The following is an 18,655-nucleotide window of genomic DNA, read 5'->3' on the forward strand; positions in this document are numbered from 1 at the left end:
CCAAATGCATTTTATTTGCCTGTCAAATATAGTATATGTTCGTAGGAAATAAGAAGCTCTAGTTTTCCAAACATTTAGCATAAGAAAAAATAGTGTCAGCTCTTTCCAGCTTGGTTCTGGAGGAGTCCTTGATTCATGAGACCAGGATTCTGTTACTTACTATATCACTAGCTTTCTGTGTGACTTCGAATGCATCATCTCACATTTCTGAGCTGGTTAACCAGTCAGTAAATGAGAAGGCTGACCAAGGTCAGACCCGTCATTAGAATTAGATAATTTTAGGGTCAATGTGAGACATTTAGGAACATCTGTAGACCATTAAGTATTTAGGTTCTTTTTACGAGAATACTATAGGCAAGGCAGATTCATTCATCAGGAATTTGTTGAATGTTTACCTTCACATTGGCAGAGTAAGAGATCCCTGGGGTGTGTTGATAAAATGATAGTCCATACCTTCAAAGAACCAGCTCAGAGTCTCATGAGATGAACAGACCATTATGATCCAAGGACAGGAGGATTTGGAAGTGTAGTTGGCCCTCCATATCTGCAGATGTGGAACCTGCAGATACAGAGGGCCAACTGTTCTAGGCATTTTATATATGGGACTTGAGCATCTTTGATTTTGGTGTCTGTGGAGGGTCCAGGAGCCAATCCCTTGTGGCTACTGAGGGACAGTTGTATAGATGAAGGATCCAGGCCTAGACCAAAGTCTTGATGGAGAAGTTAGTAGAGTCTTAAGCCCAGTCTTGAAAGGTGAGGAGGTTCTGGTTGGAATCCATGATTTAGTTTTTCAGTGACTGCCCACACACCTGCCCATGTGCAAATATGTATTCCCCAGAATGGAAGACAAGCCTCTTACTGCCCCCTTCATCGTATCCTTTTAGGTAGCTGTCTACCCTTCCTAGAAACCTAGAAATGCTGATTCAGGTCTGACATACTAGAAATCAGAATATCTGCTGCCAGGTAAAATTCTTTCCCCTGGAAAATCCCTATTTGTCCTCCTCAAGAGCCAACTCAGCATTGGCTTCCACACCATTTCCTTGACCTCCCTGACAATGGCTCCCTTTTCTCTACTTCCACAATCCCTTGTTTATGAGTCTTCAGAGTACAGATCTTTCTCTTTCTGTGTCTCTTTCTCCCTCTTCTCTTTGTACAGAGTGCCCAGCATAGTGCTCAGTAAGTATTGGGGTGGGGGGAGATAAATCTGCATCCTGCCGGGTTATATTTGGTAATTCAAATGACTCTAACGATAACAATAACATTAATAATAGCAACTTGCATATATTAAGAATTTACTATGTGCTAGTCACCATTCAGAGTGCTTTGCATGTAATGATTAATTTACTTCTCACAACAGCCCTGTGAAGAGTTATTACAGTAATCCCCAGTTTGAGAGGTGAGGAGACTGAGGCCCAGCAAAGTTAAATAATTTGCCTTAGGTTGCATAGCTAGGAGGTGGGGAGTCAGCATGTGAGCCCAGGCAGTCCAGCTGCAGACGGTGTTCCTAATCTCTGCGTTATGCTTGCACGAGGTGTGAGGGCTCCCAAAGATCTCCTACTTGTTATTGTGAGGTTAATTCTCAGCCAGTTTTTAAGCGGCTCCATGTTTTCCCCAAGGGGTTGGCCAAAAAGTTAGGGATCATTCCTTTTGCCCTGCGGTTTTCATAAAGTCTTTTTGCCAGTGGAATAATTGTAGCCGAAGCCATTTAGGAGGCAGTGAGGTGCTTAGGGATAGAGTGCTGCTGTTCTACTGATGACACAATGTTTTATGTGCTTTGGTCTTAAAGGGTACAGGCTCTGTTTCCTCAGGCCCAAATGATTGAGGGAAATGAGTGAGAGTAAGCTGATTGCAGTTTAATCTTGGAAGGATCGAGGTAATTTGTACAGCCTTGTAAGTATTTAGACTTGACTAGGAGGCAGGGTGTTGCCTGTAGAAAAAGCAGAAAAATATTAAAGTGTATTTTGTGTGCAAAACAAAGGGTCTTTCTGTGAAATCAGTAACGTCTAGGTGATTATTTTCAAAGAAAGATTATTTCCAAAGTGAGATTTAAGCCATTTAAAGATGTGAATTGATGGGAGTATTTTTCTTCTTTTTCACCACTCTCTCCTCACAATGTGTCCCTAAGGTCATCCAGTGATTCCTTCTCAGTGTCTGTCAGATTTGACACTTCTCAGATTCACTCCTTTGTTCTAGGACCTTCTCGGATCCGTTTATGTTACAGCAGCAGCTTCCAGGCTGGTCTCCCTGCCACCTGTCCCCTCTCCTGTGTGTCGTGTATAGCAGTGGCCAGATTAAATACCCCCACTGCCCTCCTAAGGTAGCAAAACTAAACTCCACCTGACAGAGCCCTTCAGCAGTGGCAGCCTTTCTCCCCACATACTTTCCAATTTAATTCTTACTGTTCAGTGAAGTTTGATCTTTATTTACCCGTCACCTACCTTCCTGTTGTAGGTATGCTACTTTAATTAATACGTCATTTCTCATTTCAGCCCCAGGATAGCCCAGACAGATAGAGATTTTTATCCTTGTTTTCTAGATGAGGAAACCAAGAGGCAGAGAGGAGAAAACCCTACACAGGAACTTCCACGTGGGGGCAAAATAATTATTAGTGGAACGAGTGAATGAAAGCCAGTAATTAGGAAAGTTTGTGCCGTACTTGAACCTGGGTCAGCCTGATTCTAGATCGTCTGTCACCCTGCCTCCCAACAAAACCCCCTTTGCTGATTACCTGACAGTTTGGTAGTCTGACTGCAAATGATTTCTAATTTTTTTACGCCTTTGCTCCAGTCATTCCTTCAGCCCGGACTGCAGTTAGCCCATTGCCTCATTGTCTGCAGAAAACAGAACAAAATTCACTCTGGTTAGCACTTTGATACTTGAACCACTTTTTATCTTGCCATTCCCTCTGCACTTTTGTATCATTTACATTATACTTAGAGACTGATTTGTGATGTTTCTAATCGGATTGTGTGTGTATGTGTGCTTCACAGTGGGCTTTTTGGGCAGGGGTCTGGGTGTGTTGGGTTAAGTGTCAAACAGTCTTGGGTCCTGGCTTTGCCACTTAGTGTCTGTACAATTTTGGGTAAATAAGAGCTTAACTTCTCTTGGACCCCAGCGTCCTCTCCTTCCAGCCTTGCTGGTAGGAGTTGTGAGACTTATCGGAAGGATCATGCATGAGAAGATGTTGCTGTAGTCACTGGCACATAATAAATGACCAACTCATAGAGATTAATTTCTTCAATTAATTAGTGCTTTTCAGTGGATGGTCTGGTAGCTAGACACACTAGTACACCCACACTATGTGCAGTATTTGGTTTAGACTTTTCTCTCTAGGGATGATGACCCTTCTGGCAGCGTTAGATGGACTTTTCCAGCTCGCATGTTAGAGAATATGCAGTTATCTGGCAGATATTATAGTTATAGAGTTGTTAGGTGTACAGGAGTTTTGAATTATCTACTTTATTTCATTTGCCTTTGTTGTATCTTTGATATATATACATTAACATTTTTTCTTACATACTTTTTTCAAACCAGTACTTCCCTTAGGTTAAGTGTTTGGTTTAGCTTTTTTCCTTCTTTCTATTCAGTTTTATTTTTGTTCCCGTCTGCACATCTCTTTCGAGATATGTTTTTCTGTTCTAGGCACAACACTTGTCATTGGAGAGGTGTTTTCTGCCTTTGCTTGGTTCACAGTCGAGTTGATCTTGGAGCCGGTCTCCTCTTTCTGTTGTTTGGGAGTAGTACCCTAGAGTTCCTGCCGACACAAATCAGTGGAGGAGGAAGACTTGGGAATAAGGAATGTGGTCTCTGCCATGGAGCTGTCTGTCCTGTAGGGGAAGGCATCTCAGAGCAGCAGCTGTTACCACCACACCAGCCATAGGTGGTGCCCGGGGGTTGTATGTGTGCCAGACTGAACTGAGCTGCTCTAGGTGGGCCATGTTTAAGCAGGTACAGACATGCCCCCTAGAAGTTTTATTTCATTTAATTTAGTGAAAACTTATTGAGCATCTACTTTCTAGGTCCTCTGGATACATATATGAATAAATTCCTACCCCTGCTCTGAAGTAACTTGTCTGTAGACTACTAGGTAAACAAACCACAGTAAGGAGCATTAAGAAAGTTCTAAATTAAAGACAGCCTAAAAATCCAAGTTTCTGTATCTCTTTTTGAGCAGTAGATGCTAAATTATCTTTAGCATAATTTAGTTTTAGTTTAGGTGTAATTTTGCATCATGCTGGTGCACCTACCTTTGTAATCTTTGAATTTTTCTTTTTATATAATAAATACTCCTTTTCAGTGACTAGCTTACATTCCTTTGGCAGATATTGCAGAGTTTACATACCTCTTTTTTTTTTTTTTTTTTTTTTTTTTGCGGTACGCGGGCCTCTCACTGTTGTGGCCTCTCCCGTTGCGGAGCACAGGCTCCGGATGCACAGGCCCAGCGGCTATGGCTCACGGGCCCAGCCGTTCCGCGGCATGTGGGATCTTCCTGAACCGGGGCACGAACCCGTGTCCCCTGCATCGGCAGGCGGACTCTCAACCACTGCGCCACCAGGGAAGCCCTACATACCTCTTTCTTAAAGGCTGCTTCACGAACAGTCTTGTGGAGAAGGCAAGGGTGGGAGTGTTTTATCAAAGAGTAGAAGAGTGTCCTTCTTGGTGAAGATGCAGTGAGTGATAGGAGTCATTTTGGCCTGAATAGATAGTGGAAGGGAGTTGTTTTTTCTTTCTTTCTTTCTTTCTTTTTTTAATTTGAGCAGTAGCTGGGGAACATATAGAGAAAAAGATAGTTTGGGAAGTGGGGGGAGCCCCCAGTGGTAGTTCACATCTAGGAGTTTTAATTTAGTTTGTGAAGTATTGGGAAACTTCCCCAATCATCTGAGAAGAGGTGCGTGCCACTACTGATGTATGGGGTGAGTGGGGCTATTCTAAGCTGCTGGCTCTTGGTGTAAATAGACATTCGAGAACATCTGATAAATCTGAGGGTAAAATTAGTAGGACTAGATGTCTGCCTGGCCCTCTGGGAACAGAAGGCTTCCTGGTGGAAAGGCTGGAGTTGCTGAAGAATGGCATGCCTCTGATTAAATGGAAAAAGACTAAGGATTAGAGCTAAAGAGAAAGACTCCAGCGTTAGACTGGTTAGCTTTATCTGTGAACTAATTAGAGAGGGGATGACTTTTCCAACCAGTAGATGGTGATGGAGAAAAGCAGAGGACAGGCAGTCACAAGATGTGTTTTCCTATCCCAGAGTTCTGCCCTTTTCTTGCTGGTAAGTCCTCATGAACTCTTTGAGCCTCAGTTTCCTCATGTGAAAGAAATGGGGATAATAATACCTACTGGATGTGGTTATTTTGAAGGTTAAATGGAGAACACCGGTGAAAGTGCTGTAGAAGCTGCCTCCTGTTACTCTAATAGGTTATTATATTAAGCATAATTTTCCACAACTTTGACTTTCTATCTCCCCTGTGACCCTTCGTCAAGCGTTCTCAGGATTATATTCCAAGGAGAAATTTAAACCATGTCTAGCTTCACCAGTACTCAGTTTGACCACAGAAAATGGGTTCATGAGGCTGTGTAATGTTCATTTGCCAGTTAGGAAGGAAGTGAAACCACAGGTATTTCAGTGAGATTTTTTCCCCTCTTCCCCACTTTGTGAAAAGTATATTCATATGTTTTATAAGACTCCACTACAAGTCTAAGTTGGTGACAAGAATCACCATTATTGCTCAGTTTATTATAGTTTCACCTCTTTTCCCTGAGTGAGTCATTGAATCCTGGAAATGCAACTCTGTTTTTGTTTAGGAGGAGGTGGTGGTGAGGGAGAACTTGGGAATGACTTTTAAGTAAGAGAACTCTGTATTATATTTATCTGTCTGGAGGCAATAAATCTGTTTCAGCAGATTAAATACAGACTTCCTTATAAAGCCCTGTTTTCTCAAACCTCTTATCAGCAGCACTTGGCAGTAATCACACCTACGGAAACTTGTAATTTTCCTCAAGGAGGTGACACTGACAGAATTAAAAATGAAGGAGCCCCCCTGAAAAGCAAGTTCATTACAAATTAACAGTGGTCTTAGCAAAGCAGTGGGCTAAGGCGTGTCAAATAGCGAGATATGGATAAAGAAACCCAGCATTTTAAAATGTCAGAGCTGGGAGCAGGGCTAGCCTGAGAACAAATTAATCACATACTGTCAAGGCAAAGTTGCATCAAATTAACACATCGGATTCCAGCATATTAATGTTAGAATGCTTTCACCTGATTATGACTGCAAACCATTGCCCCTCTTTGAATGCAAAGATATAATTAAATTGCTAAATAGAAAGTGCATATAATATCTCCACATGCATTTAGGATGCATGAGCTGAAAAGTGCACACACATCCTAGGAAGTGGCAGATTCTATTTGTAGGGGCAAACTTTACTTTTTTTCCCTTTTATTTACTTGGGAGTACTAGAGTATGAAATTAGAAAAGTTAGTTATGTTATTCATATCCTATATGAGTTAGATGAAATACAGGTCTAATTTAGCTGATTTGCTGCACTGGCTATGAGTACATAATTACCTCTGCATTTTTCTGAAAGAGAAATGGAAAATGTTGCACAATAGTCCTTTACAACAAAATCGCCCATTACACGTAATCCTAGTGGTGAATCTGTTGTCAGAAGGTTCTTAGGAGAAACTAGACTGGCCATTTCTGACAACTGCCTTGTACATAGGAGTTACTTTCTGGCTCTGCTTGATCTATTGTGTGTGTTTTATGATAGCCAAAACAAGAATTCTGGCAGAAGGCCAGCTGTAGTTGACCATTCTGATCAAGGAAGCAGCCAAGAAAGAAGAACTTGCTTTTTGTTAGTCCCTGCTTATCCCAGGTTATACTCGGGCCAGGCCTTCTGGCTTGCTGTCTCTGCTACTCACACCCAGCCTTGCTGTGTCTGTTAGTCACACTTAGGCTTGACTGTTCTCTCTCTGTCCTCTAGCAAGCTCTGATGGTCCTCTGCATTAAAATCTTCCTTAAAACTCGCCTACTTTCATGAAGCCTCCTTCAGCAACCCAGGCATTCACAGACATCTCTCTTCAGCTTTGGGATAGGGCAGTCTTGATTTACAAATCTCATTTAGGAACAACTGTGGGGCTTGTAAACCGGGAAAAAGGAAGCAGTGATCCCTAGGAGCCAGCGTGGGTTCTCTCAGAACCAAGCAGGTCAAGAGAACCTCATTTCTTTCTTCGGTGTGTGATTAGCTAGAGTACTGTGGTCATGGTGTTTTGAATTTCAGTAAAGCATCTGACTGTTGTAGCAGAATCTTGTACAGTATTCTTGTAGGCAAGCTGAAGAAATGTTGGCCAGTAACATTGTGGTCAGGTGGGCTTGCACCTGGACTGAGTGACGAGGCACAGAGTGACTATAGACACGTGTTGATCCAGATAGCTATCTATTGTGGCAAGCTGCAGGACTCCGTGTGTTCAGGGGCTTGGTGAGAACATTGATGACAGGCTGATCACATTCACGGAAGGCAGAAACTGGGGGGAATAGCAGGCATGTGCTGTAACAAAGTCAGGGACCGAAGTGGCCTTGACAAGACAAAATGGTACACTTGCGCTTAGGCCATAAAATGCAGTTGTTTGTGTATGGGGGCGGTGAAAGAGAAGGGCAACATATGGTTTAACCAAGACGTACATGGAAGAAAGTTGGTTGTAAGCTCAGTATGATTGAACACAGCCAGAGAGGTAGAAGAAAAACTCATTCGTTCATTCACTCTGAAATATTTCTTGAGAGCCTGTATGTGCCAGGAACTTTGCTAAATGCTGAGGATACAATGGTGAATGAAACAGAGGCCCCAAACTCATGGTGTATGTAATCTTGTAGAAGATTGCGACAATTACAATAAAATGTACTAAATGCTATGGGAGGAAAAGTTCAGTAGGCTGAGCTCCTTAAAGGAGGGGCACCTGGCCGGGACTTGGGATGGGCGGGTATTAGGGAAGACCCCATAGATGAACCCTAAGCCAAACTTTGAAGGATGGGAGGGGGTTAGTTAGGTAAGAAGCTTCCAGGCAGGGGAAATGCTGGTATAAAAATCTGAGGTGAGAGAGAGAAATTCTGGTGGATTCTGGGAGAATGAAGGTAGTTGAGTGTGCCTGCAACGTAGAGGGTGGAAGAGGCAAGAGATGAGGCTTGATCAAGAAGGTTCTGACCTGATCCTGAGAGTCATATTTTTTGTTTTGTTTTGTTTTTTTGTTTTTTTTTGCGGTATGCGGGCCTCTCACTATTGTGGCCTCTCCCGCTGCGGAGCACAGGCTCCGGACGTGCAGGCTCAGCGGCCATGGCTCACGGGCCCAGCCCCTCCGCGGCATGTGGGATCTTCCCGGACCAGGGCATGAACCCGTGTCCCCTCCATTGGCAGGCAGACTCTCAACTACTGTGCCACGAGGGAAGCCCCCTGAGAGTCATATTTTGAGCAAGGGATTGACATCCTCAGGTCTGAATAAATCACTGTGCCTCCACTTAGCAAAAGTAGAGAGTTTAGTGTACGGGAGTAGTGTGTGCCTATAAGACGGACTTTGGTGACTGTAAACAGCCTGTGTTCAGACAAAGGCTGCCAGGAGGAGGTGGAGACTGGGAACAGGGTGTATGAGTTGGGATTTACAAAATCTGCCCGGAGAATAGAAGACCCAGGAAGATCTGAGCATTGCCTGAATGTGGTAGAAATGTTCTCAGGTAGAGGAGGGCTCTGCATGGCTCCGCCAGGCTGGGCACAGCAAAGGCAGTATTAGCCCTCTTTCCATGGTTAAGTGTTCATTGTTGCTGTTTATGGGAGGCAGTGTAGTAAAATAGAAGGAGCCTCAACTCCCTAGACTTGCATTCTATAGTCTTGGACCTTACCTTTAGGTCTTTAATCCGTTTTCAGTTAATTTTTGCGCGTGGTGTAAGGTAAGGGTCTAGCTTCATTCTTTGACATGTGGATATCCAGTTTTCCCAGCACCATTTGTTGAAGAGACATTCTTACCTTACGTGACTTACAGTGAAAGCACAGCTCACAAGTAGAAAGATAATGGCCAGAGTTTTATCCTTCATGTTTGTGTGACTTTCCTTGATAATCTACATAGTAAAGCCTCTTATTTGAAATACACTTTTTCTTATTGTGGTAATCATTTTGCAATATATATATAGATAGATAGATAGATAGATCAGATCGTTATGTTGTACACCTTAAACTAATACTGTGTCCATTATATCTCAATAAAGCTTCGAGAAAAATACCCTTTCCCTCATCTCATCACTTGTGTCCATATTCTGTGATATCATGCTTCCCGTTCTTTGTTTGTTCTGTTCTCTGTGCGTGGAATGTCTTCCTTTATCAGTGAATTCCTGTTTATCTTTTAAGATTCAGCCCACATGTGACCTCCCTTGACTCCCTCAGGTTCACTCCCAGAAGTTGCACTTATCACACTCCATTGTAATTATATGTTTACATATCCTTCGCACACACAAGAATGCAAGCTCTGTGTGGACAGGGACAATGTTCAGCTTGTCTTTATAACCCAGCAACTAGCACAGATCCTGGCATCCAGTAGTCATTGAGTAAAATTAAATGAATGAACAGGCCACCTTTGTCATAGAGACTGTAAAATGGTGAAGGATAAGATGCCTCCATTTTATATACAATGAGCTGAGCTTCTGACTCCTCAATTCTAAAATTAGGAGATAGGTAAGTCTCTGAGGTCCCTTCTGGCTCCAACAATCTATGAAAATTGCATAAGGAATTCCTATCCAAGTACTCCCAGAGCTTCATTACCACAAATCTCACAAGATCTACCATGAAATGAGACCAAGTCTTAACTTTTTTTGGTTGGGGGGCCTTAGGGGGCCCTAAGGAATTTTGCCGTTCAAGGGTCAGGTGAAGTAAAGTGTGTTGGCTGAGCCTTACCAGTGTGTTCTGGTTTCAGCAGTTCTGTCTTTCATTGCAGGCAAGGCATTCCCACCCTCTTTTGGCCTCACTGTTCTCATTTCTAAAATTGGGAAGACTGGACAGAGTCATCAATTTGTACTGATTCAGTATGTGTGTGTTTGAGGGGGTGGTAATGAATGTATTTTGAAAAAGCATATTCAATATTCTAATATTATGTAAGGACAATTTAAAAATAATTTTTATACAATACTTACAAAGAAGTAAAGCCTCATTAAGATTTGACTGTTGGGGATATGCAGAAGATAGAATAAATTTTAATGGCCATGGTGAGGTGCACATCATCTTTGGGGGAGTGTGAGATTTTTATAGTTATCAGAAGGGGTCGTGGGTTAAAGATGGTCATGAAACACTGCATTAGTTTCTGTTCCTATTCTAATTTTCTATGATTCTGCAATGATGAGAATTTCACGGAAGGCTTCAGTGGGATGAGCCCTACTTCTGGTGTATGTATGAGTTGTACCTACAGGTTTTGTTTGCTTGTTTGTTTTTTAAAATTGAATCCTGACTCTGTTACTTACTAGCTGTGTGACCATGGGCAAATCATTTAATCTCTCTAAGCCTTACTTTTTTCATTTGTAAAAGGGATATGATGGTTAACACCTTCTATATAAGGTTATAGTGAGAATTAAATAATTAAAGCTCTTAGTGGATGGCACATCATAAATATTCTGTTCATATTAGTTATTATTGTTAGAGATTTGGAGGTGAATATTAACCACACCTCTCCCTGATCTGACTTTGGTACCCTGAGAGTTCCAACGTAGAAATCAGAAAAATGGAATTTCAAATGTTCATTTTATTACTGGCAAATCTGCTTATGATTTGCAACCCTAATACCTCCTCCACTGAGTGTAGACAAGCACTATCTGGTAGAAATTTCTATGTTGATGGAAATGTTCTATATCTGTGCTGTCCAGTATGGTAGCCACCACTCACATGTGACTGCTAAGTACTTGAAATGTGACTAGTGCGACATAATGTGACTAGTGGAATTGAATTTTAAATTTTATTTAAATTAAATTTAAATGGCCACATGTGGTTAGTGGCTACTGTATTGGACAGTGCAGGTCTAGACATTGGGATGACTCATTCAAGGCAATATCTGATCTGCAGAGGAGACAGACTTTTCAAAATTGCTGTCTCATACTCTTTCCACGCCAGTAATGGAATTAGAGAGATCTGGGCCCTCAGACCTGCTGCTAGAAAGCTGGCCGGGTCCCTGACCCCCAAAGTTTGAACACAGGAGCAACTGCTGAGCAGACACTGAGTGCCTAGAACGGGTAAGGCCGTGTCAGTTAACTCACTCTTCCTGGGACAAAGAGAAGGAATCTGATTTTCCCCAATATTTCTAAAAGGGCAGAGAGACCTATTTTGTGGCTAAAGCTAAGAAGCCTGGAAATAGAAGGAATAGTTCCCCTTATACTAGTGACTACATGTTGTACAGAGCATTTTCTTAATAAATTTTAAACTTTCAATGCTTAGTGATAAAGACTTGTTTATATTTTGCTTCCTTCTATACTTTAAATATGACCCTATTTTTTTCCTTCTATACTTTTTTTTTTACCATGTAGTTGGATGATTCTAAGTGTAGCTTATTTTTAGACAGAATGAAGACAAATACTTAAAACTACAATTAAAATATTTTGTAAATCTCTTCCCTGAATTCAGTCTTAACTCATTTATATTGACCATGGCTTTTGGTAAGCTTATGGAAAGTCAGTTGCTTCTTTGTAGCTCTTTTTTCTTCCTCTTCATGTTCTTTTCATTGGGCTTAAGTATTAAAGGGAATCTTATCAGTATAGCTTGTTTCTATAGAAACAAGGGGAAAGGGGAAAGTTGATGTTTCTTTTGAAACTTCCTCAAAGGAACATCTTGCTTATAGCCTAGCAGCGTGTGTAGTGATTGTGTAGTTTCAGGGTGTGGGGACATCCTGTTGTCCATGAGTAACTGAGTGAATTTGAAATGGCAGTATTTTGGAATCAGATCTTACATTTGGGGATTTATCTTGAAGTCACCATCACATGTATAGCACCCCCCCTTTATTGAAATAAACATTGGTTATGCTTCTAAAGTTTTCCATTGATATCCTTTCTCATTAAGTATATTCAGCCTATTAAAGAGTGGCCTTAAAGACCCATGTATAATTATGGGATATGAGCAGTTATTTTAATGACCGTGTAATTTATATCATGAGGATGTAGCATATCTAAAGCAGCCTTCAATTAATTAGAAGAGGCTATTTAACCTACATGTATAAAAATTTCAATTAAAACATCTTTGCTAAACTTCTTGTTCGATTTTATTGTATTTTATATGGTTCAGTTGTTTGAAATATCCTTAAAAATAGTTATTGTCTTGAAATGGTAAAGCATTGATTAAGCATTTACTGTGTGTCAGGCATGTGCTAAGTATTTTATATATATTATTTCATTTAATCCTCACAACAGCCTGTGAGATAGGCGGTGTCACTGGTTTACACTGGTTTACAGATGTGAAAATTTCTCTGGACCTCAGTCCTCTATATTGGAGTTAATATTACCTACTTCAGTGTGTTATGAGGATGAAATGAGATAAAACATGCCCACCTTGAAGCAGGTACTCAATAAATGATAGCTGCTATTCTTGTTATTTTTGATTTCATGTTTTAAACAGGTAATGCTTCTTATGATTGAAAATGTAAAAAGATATTACACAGTGAAAAGTCTCTCTCCTTCCTGTCCTCCATTCATCTAGTGCCTACCCATACCCATTTTGCTAGTTTGTTGTAGATCTTCCAGAGTGTACATATACAAATATGAATTTATATTCTTATTCTTTCACCTTTTACACAAAATATAACATACTACTAACACTGTTCCAGAGCTTCCTTTTTTTTTACTTAACAGTATAACTTGGAAATCTGTCTGTATTAGTGCCCTGAGAATTTCTCATTCCTTCCTGTTGCTGCATAGTATTCCACTGTTTGGAAATATTATAGTTTATTTAGCCAGTTCCCTGTTGATGGAGACTTGAGTTGTTTCTAATATTTTGCTGTTAGAAACAATGCAGCAGTGAATAATCTTGTACATATGGCATTTAAAAGTGTGCAATTATATATGTAGGATAAATTCCAGGAAGCAGAATTGCTGGGTCAAAGGGAATATGCATTTGTGATTTTTGTAAGTATTGCCAAATTGCCCTGCATAGGGATTGTGCCAATTACACTGCTACCAGTAATATGTGAGAGTGCCTGTTTGCTCGCAGCTTCACCACAGAATTTATCAAATGTTTGGATTTTTGCCAGTCTAATAGGTGAAAAGTGAATCTGTGTCATTTTAATTTGCATTTCTCTTATGAGCGAGGTTGAGCTTTTCATTTGTTTAAGAACCTTGGCAGTTTTGTGAATTTCCCAGATGTATTGGATTCTTGATCTTTTTCTTATTTGCTAGGAGTTCTTTATATGTTAGGGAGATTAGTCCAGTTTATTGTGTATCTTTTGATTTTGTGGATTTTTTTGGGCTAGATATACTTTTTTTAATATAGTGAAATTTGCAATTTTTTTCCTTTATAGCTTCTGGATTTTGAATTCATTTGTTTGGGGAAGTATTTTTCATATTCTTGCATAATTCTTAAGTTTATTCCTAGATATTTGCAGTTATTGCTGTTGTAAATGGGGTCTTACTTTCTGTTACATTTTTATTATGTGTGCGAAGCCTGCTGATTTCTGTGTTAATTTTGTATTCCTTTACATTACCAAATTCTCTGTTTATGGTAGTTTTTCATTAGTTCTTATGGGATTTCCAAGTACAAGAGTATTATTAATACAGAATAATATAGTGATTTATTTTTACCTCTTTCATTTCCATTTTTGTATCTCTGACCACTTTCTCTTTTCTAGTGTTGTTATCTTTATCACTATAACCACTACCACAGTACTTGGCATTAAGCTAAAAGTTGGCATTAAGTAAATGTTAATTCTCTCTTTAAATTACAAGCCATAAATATCTAAAATGTAGCTAGCCAGTGATTATGTCAAGCAGAAAATATTAAGAAAAAATTTGATGAGTGAAAAAAGGGAGGGGGAGTTGAAAATGTCTTTGTAGTCTATGATCCTTTCCTGCAATGCTTGTAACAGCCTGTATTAAAATAGGGTGGGGTTTTTGTTTAGTTTTTGCCATTGTTGAAAAGATAATCATTTGAGATGTGTATTTTGAGTAACTATGGGTCTTTTTTCCCTTAGAAATCACTTGGCATTCTTTTTTCTTTCACTCTGGAGAAGAATTAGCACTTGACAATATACTATAAGATTATGTCTTTGTGTTCTACAAGTGATAACCGTGCATTTTATTAAATATAGACCAGCATTAGAATTAGCAACTGGTGGTGCAGTGGTTAAGAATCCACCTGCCAATTCAGGGGACACGGGTTCGAGCCCTGGTCCGGGAAGATCCCACATGCCATGGAGCAACTAAGCCCTTGCGCCACAACTACTGATCCTGTGCTCTAGAGCCTGCGAGCCACAACTACTGAACCCGCCTGCCACAACTACTGAAGCCCACGCACCTAAAGCCCGTGCTCCGCAACAAGAGAAGCCACTGCAATGAGAAGCCCACGCACCACAACGAAGAGTAGCCCCCACTCACGGCAATTAGAGAAAGCCCACGCACAGCAATGAAGACCCAACGCAGCCAAAAATAAAAATAAATAAATACACTAAAAAAAAAAAAAAGAATTAGCAACTGAAAGCAGTTTAAGGTTTTCCAGAGCTTCTTAGCAGGAATTTTTGATTTTTATTTTCCTGCTAACTAACTTCCTGTTTCTTGATTCATAGTAGTCCTATAATGAGTTGTCTCTAGCATTAAAACTTTTGCTTTAAGAGGGTTCTGTTTTTGTTTGTTTGTTTTTTGTTTTTGGTAAACTATAGGGGACCAGAAGAATTTGAAGGAGGAAAGATTATGAAGAAAAATTAAGAGTGTTCTAGCACATAGTGCATTTCTCTTTTCTTCCCTCCATACCTCCCTCCCTGTGTCCTTAAAGGAACTTGTTGGTTGCTTGGGAATAACTGGGTTCTTTTCTTCTCCATATAAGCTGAAAAGATTGTGAGGCTCCTCATTCATCTGTGAAGTAGAGAAATGGATTCACTTGTAAATATGTCTTAAATTTTTAAAAATTAATTGAGTAGATACAGAAAAGTTTTTTAAAGGTACAGGCAAGGTATAAAGTTGTACAATAATCACTCATGTACCACCCAGTTTGGGAGTAAGAACATTACTTTTACTTCTGAAGTCCCCTCTGTATCTTCCTTGCTCTCTTCCCACTCATAGAAGGTGTCTTTAATTCCCTTGCTTCTCTTTATAGCTTTGTCCCATGTATTTGTATCCCTAAACAATATAGTTTTGAACTTTATATAAATGTATTTATATTTATACATACTTACATATATTTATATATAATTAAATATTATAAATGTTTATATTTATAATAAATACTTAATTACGCTTTAAGTATTTTTCGGTAACTTTTTTCTCTCAACATTATGTCCCTGAGATTCACCCATGTTGATACCTGTAGCTGTATAGTTAATTCATTGTACATGTGTATACTGCAGTTTATTTATCTGTTTGATTGTTGATGAACATTTGGGTTGTTTACAGTTCTTGCTATTACAAACAATACTGTTTATAAATATTTTACATGTGCAAGAATTACCCCAAAAGCAGAGGCTTAAAAACATTTTTTACCATGAATCACATATAATAAGAGAGAATACATTTTAGATCCTGACCCAGTACACACATACATTAAGTACATGTGCACATATATATAATACATCGAAACAAAATTTTTGTGAAAAAATACTGACCAGAACCAAGTGTAAATGCACTCTGATATATTTTATTCTAATCTATTCTATTTCATTAAAAAAAATGCTGGTCAAAAATGGCTAAATTGATTTCCCAACCCTCAGGACCATGGTTTGAAAATTCCTGTTGCAGAATACATGCAGATGTGGAATTAAAGGGTCACAGCATATGTGTGCAGCTTCAACCTTAATAGATAATACCGAATTGTTTTCCAAAGTGGTTATTCCCATTTACACTCCCTCCAGCAATATGTAAGTGTCCCATTTATCCCATCAGACTTAATGTTTTCATCTTGTAGATGTGAAATCATCTTGTGATTTGAGTTTGTATTTCTCAGGTTATAATTGAGATTGACCATCTTTTGTGTGTATTGATTATGTTTGCTGGTCTGTGAAGTACTTTTTCAAATCTTTTGTCCATTTTTGTTTATCATGTCTTACTGATTTGAAGGAATATTTTAAAATGTATTTTGGATAGTAATCATTTTAATGTATTTGGACACTAACCATTCTGTTGCAAATATGTTCTCCCGATTGTGGCTTGTCTTCTTTATCTTTATGGTGTTTTTTGATGAGCAGAAATTCTTATTTTTAATATTGAATTTATAAGTCTTATACTTCATTATTTATACTTTATGTGTCTTGTTTAAGAAATCCTTCCCTACCCCAAGATCATAAAGATGTTTTCCTATGTTGTATTTAAAGTTTTCATATTTAAATAATCTATCTAGAATTCACTTTTTTAATTTTTATTTTATTTTTATTTTTATTTTTTTTGCGGTACACAGGCCTCTCACTGTTGTGGCCTCTCCCGTTGCGCAGTACAGGCTCCGGACGCACAGGCTCAGCGGCCATGGCTCATGGGCCCAGCCGCTCCGTGGCATGTGGGATCCTCCTGGACCGGGGCATGAACCCGTGTCCCCCGCATTGGCAGGCGGACTCTCAACCACTGCGCCACCAGGGAAGCCCCAAGATGGTGATCTTTTGAGTCAGTCAGACCTGGGTTTCTACCTGAGTTCTCTCACTAGCTGTGTGACGTTTAACAATTTCTTTAACTTCCTAGGAGTTTATTTATCTGTAAAATGGAGTGATGGCAGTTTTGAAGATCAAGAGAGATACATAGAGGGCTCAACCTAGTGCCCGAGTAAATGTTAGCACTTTTTAATTTTTGTTACTCTCTTTCCAGAAGTGTTCACCGTGCTAATACAGAGTGTTAAATGTGAAACATCTCACATTACCCATGTAATAGTGTAAAATGGAATATGGGTACGTGGGAGAGACAACCATAAAGGGAAAAACAAGAAAGGTACTACAAGGTTAGAAGATGAGGAGGAAAGCAGTAAGCTTGACAGGTGACCAAATCCAAGGAGACCCTCTGGCTTCCCTCAGTTTTCCAAGAGCAGGATTTCTTAAGGATGTTCTCTATGCTGGCTTTTTTTTTCGTGTTCTGTTCAGTTAGTTGTACATCCCTACACCTTTGGGTCAGAGGGAGCTCTTACTTCCTGTGGCCCAGTGGAGTTGCCTAGGGTACTTTAGGAGAAGGAAGCTTGTTCTCTTCTACAGGAATCTCAAGGGTAGTTAGGGATTTTCATTCTCACCAGTTCAGCAAGTAACCATTTGGTATCCCCAGAGTTCTGCAAGTACCTTATTAGAAAAGAAATACAGTTGCATTCTTCTGAATAGAAAAATTTATAATCAACAGAAATACAGAAATATATATACCATGCAGCATCAACATATAGTAGATAGTAGCTTTTAGACTTCTTTCCTCTTCCCCTCGGTATGACTCAATCTAATTCTTGTATAACTTTTTCATTGGGCCCCACTGTGGAACATCAGAAATAGGAGGGAATTGTGTAGCTCACTTCCATCTAACCTTTTGCTCTATATTTTTGCATGCCCAAAGACAAGAAAGGTGTGTCTTATTCATTCCTTGTCTTTATATATTTCTCTTGGTACTACTGTTGTCACTCTGGTTTTTTAGTAAAGGAAATTGGCTTATTTGAAACGTTTGTCTTAATCCTCTATGGAAATACCAGTTTACGGGAAGGTTAAGGCAGCTCCTTTAGGTTCCTCTCAGAGTCTCTGCTGCAGTTGTCCAAAAGGAAACCCCAGGGAAACCCCTGAGCACAGGCGTTGGAAGAGCAGTGGCTGCACAGAAGACAGCACTCCAGATGCTTTATCAGGTGCTGTCTGGAGAGCAGAAATAATGGTTTGAAGGCGGAAATGCTGATGTCTCCACTTTCCCAACTTAGCACAAACATCTTCTTTATCTTTGGTGGGTTTTGGTGCCACAGAGGCGGCTCCAAGAAGCTTAAATGCAAGTGTGATTGTTTTTACAGTCCTGGCTTTGAAAGCATGGTGTTTGGGGATTTTCTTGACTTGAAGGGAATGGATTCATAGCCTCCACTGTCAGTGCCATTTCCCTTTCTGTGATGACTTGTTCACTGTTTACATGAAAGGATTCAGGAAGTATGAGAGATATACATAAATAGGTAAATGAACAAACAAATAAATAAAAAGCTTTGCTGCCTTTGTCACATAGCAAAATGGCTTGACTATAACATAATGGGAACACAGCAGCTATTTGATTACAACTTCAGGAATTTTCCTTGAAACTTCCAAGCATGTCTGACTTTTTTTTTTTTCTTTCCATTTTAAATAACACTATGACATGGGAGAAGAAGTATCCTAGGATGCCATGGTTGCAGTGGGACTTTTGAATGCATCGTCATCCCAGTCACTGTAGGTGCTGGTGTGAAATACTCTCACTACTGGTGCTTGCTTGCCACTGGCATGTCCATCCTTTGGAAGGCCCAGAAAATGATTTGTAAATTATTTGCT

At 39.8% G+C, this 18,655-nt stretch overlaps 1 protein-coding gene across 8 annotated transcripts in view; it reads left to right on the plus strand.

Moving 5' to 3' along the window:
* Window positions 1-18,655, plus strand: part of MAPKAP1 (MAPK associated protein 1) — a 244,850-nt gene that overhangs the window by 74,483 nt on the left and 151,712 nt on the right. Inside the window, exon 1 of one of the 8 annotated variants that reach the window (XM_081237388.1) lies at window positions 11,160-11,249. The exons of the other annotated variants lie outside the window; for them this stretch is intronic. The gene's annotated coding sequence lies outside the window, so the exon portion shown is untranslated. Of the gene's footprint in view, window positions 1-11,159; window positions 11,250-18,655 lie in introns of those variants that run through there. 8 annotated transcript variants of the gene reach the window in all.

The sequence above is a fragment of the Mesoplodon bidens genome (genome assembly GCF_964165515.1).
Source record: "Mesoplodon bidens genome assembly, chromosome: 6".
NCBI lineage: Eukaryota > Metazoa > Chordata > Mammalia > Artiodactyla > Ziphiidae > Mesoplodon > Mesoplodon bidens.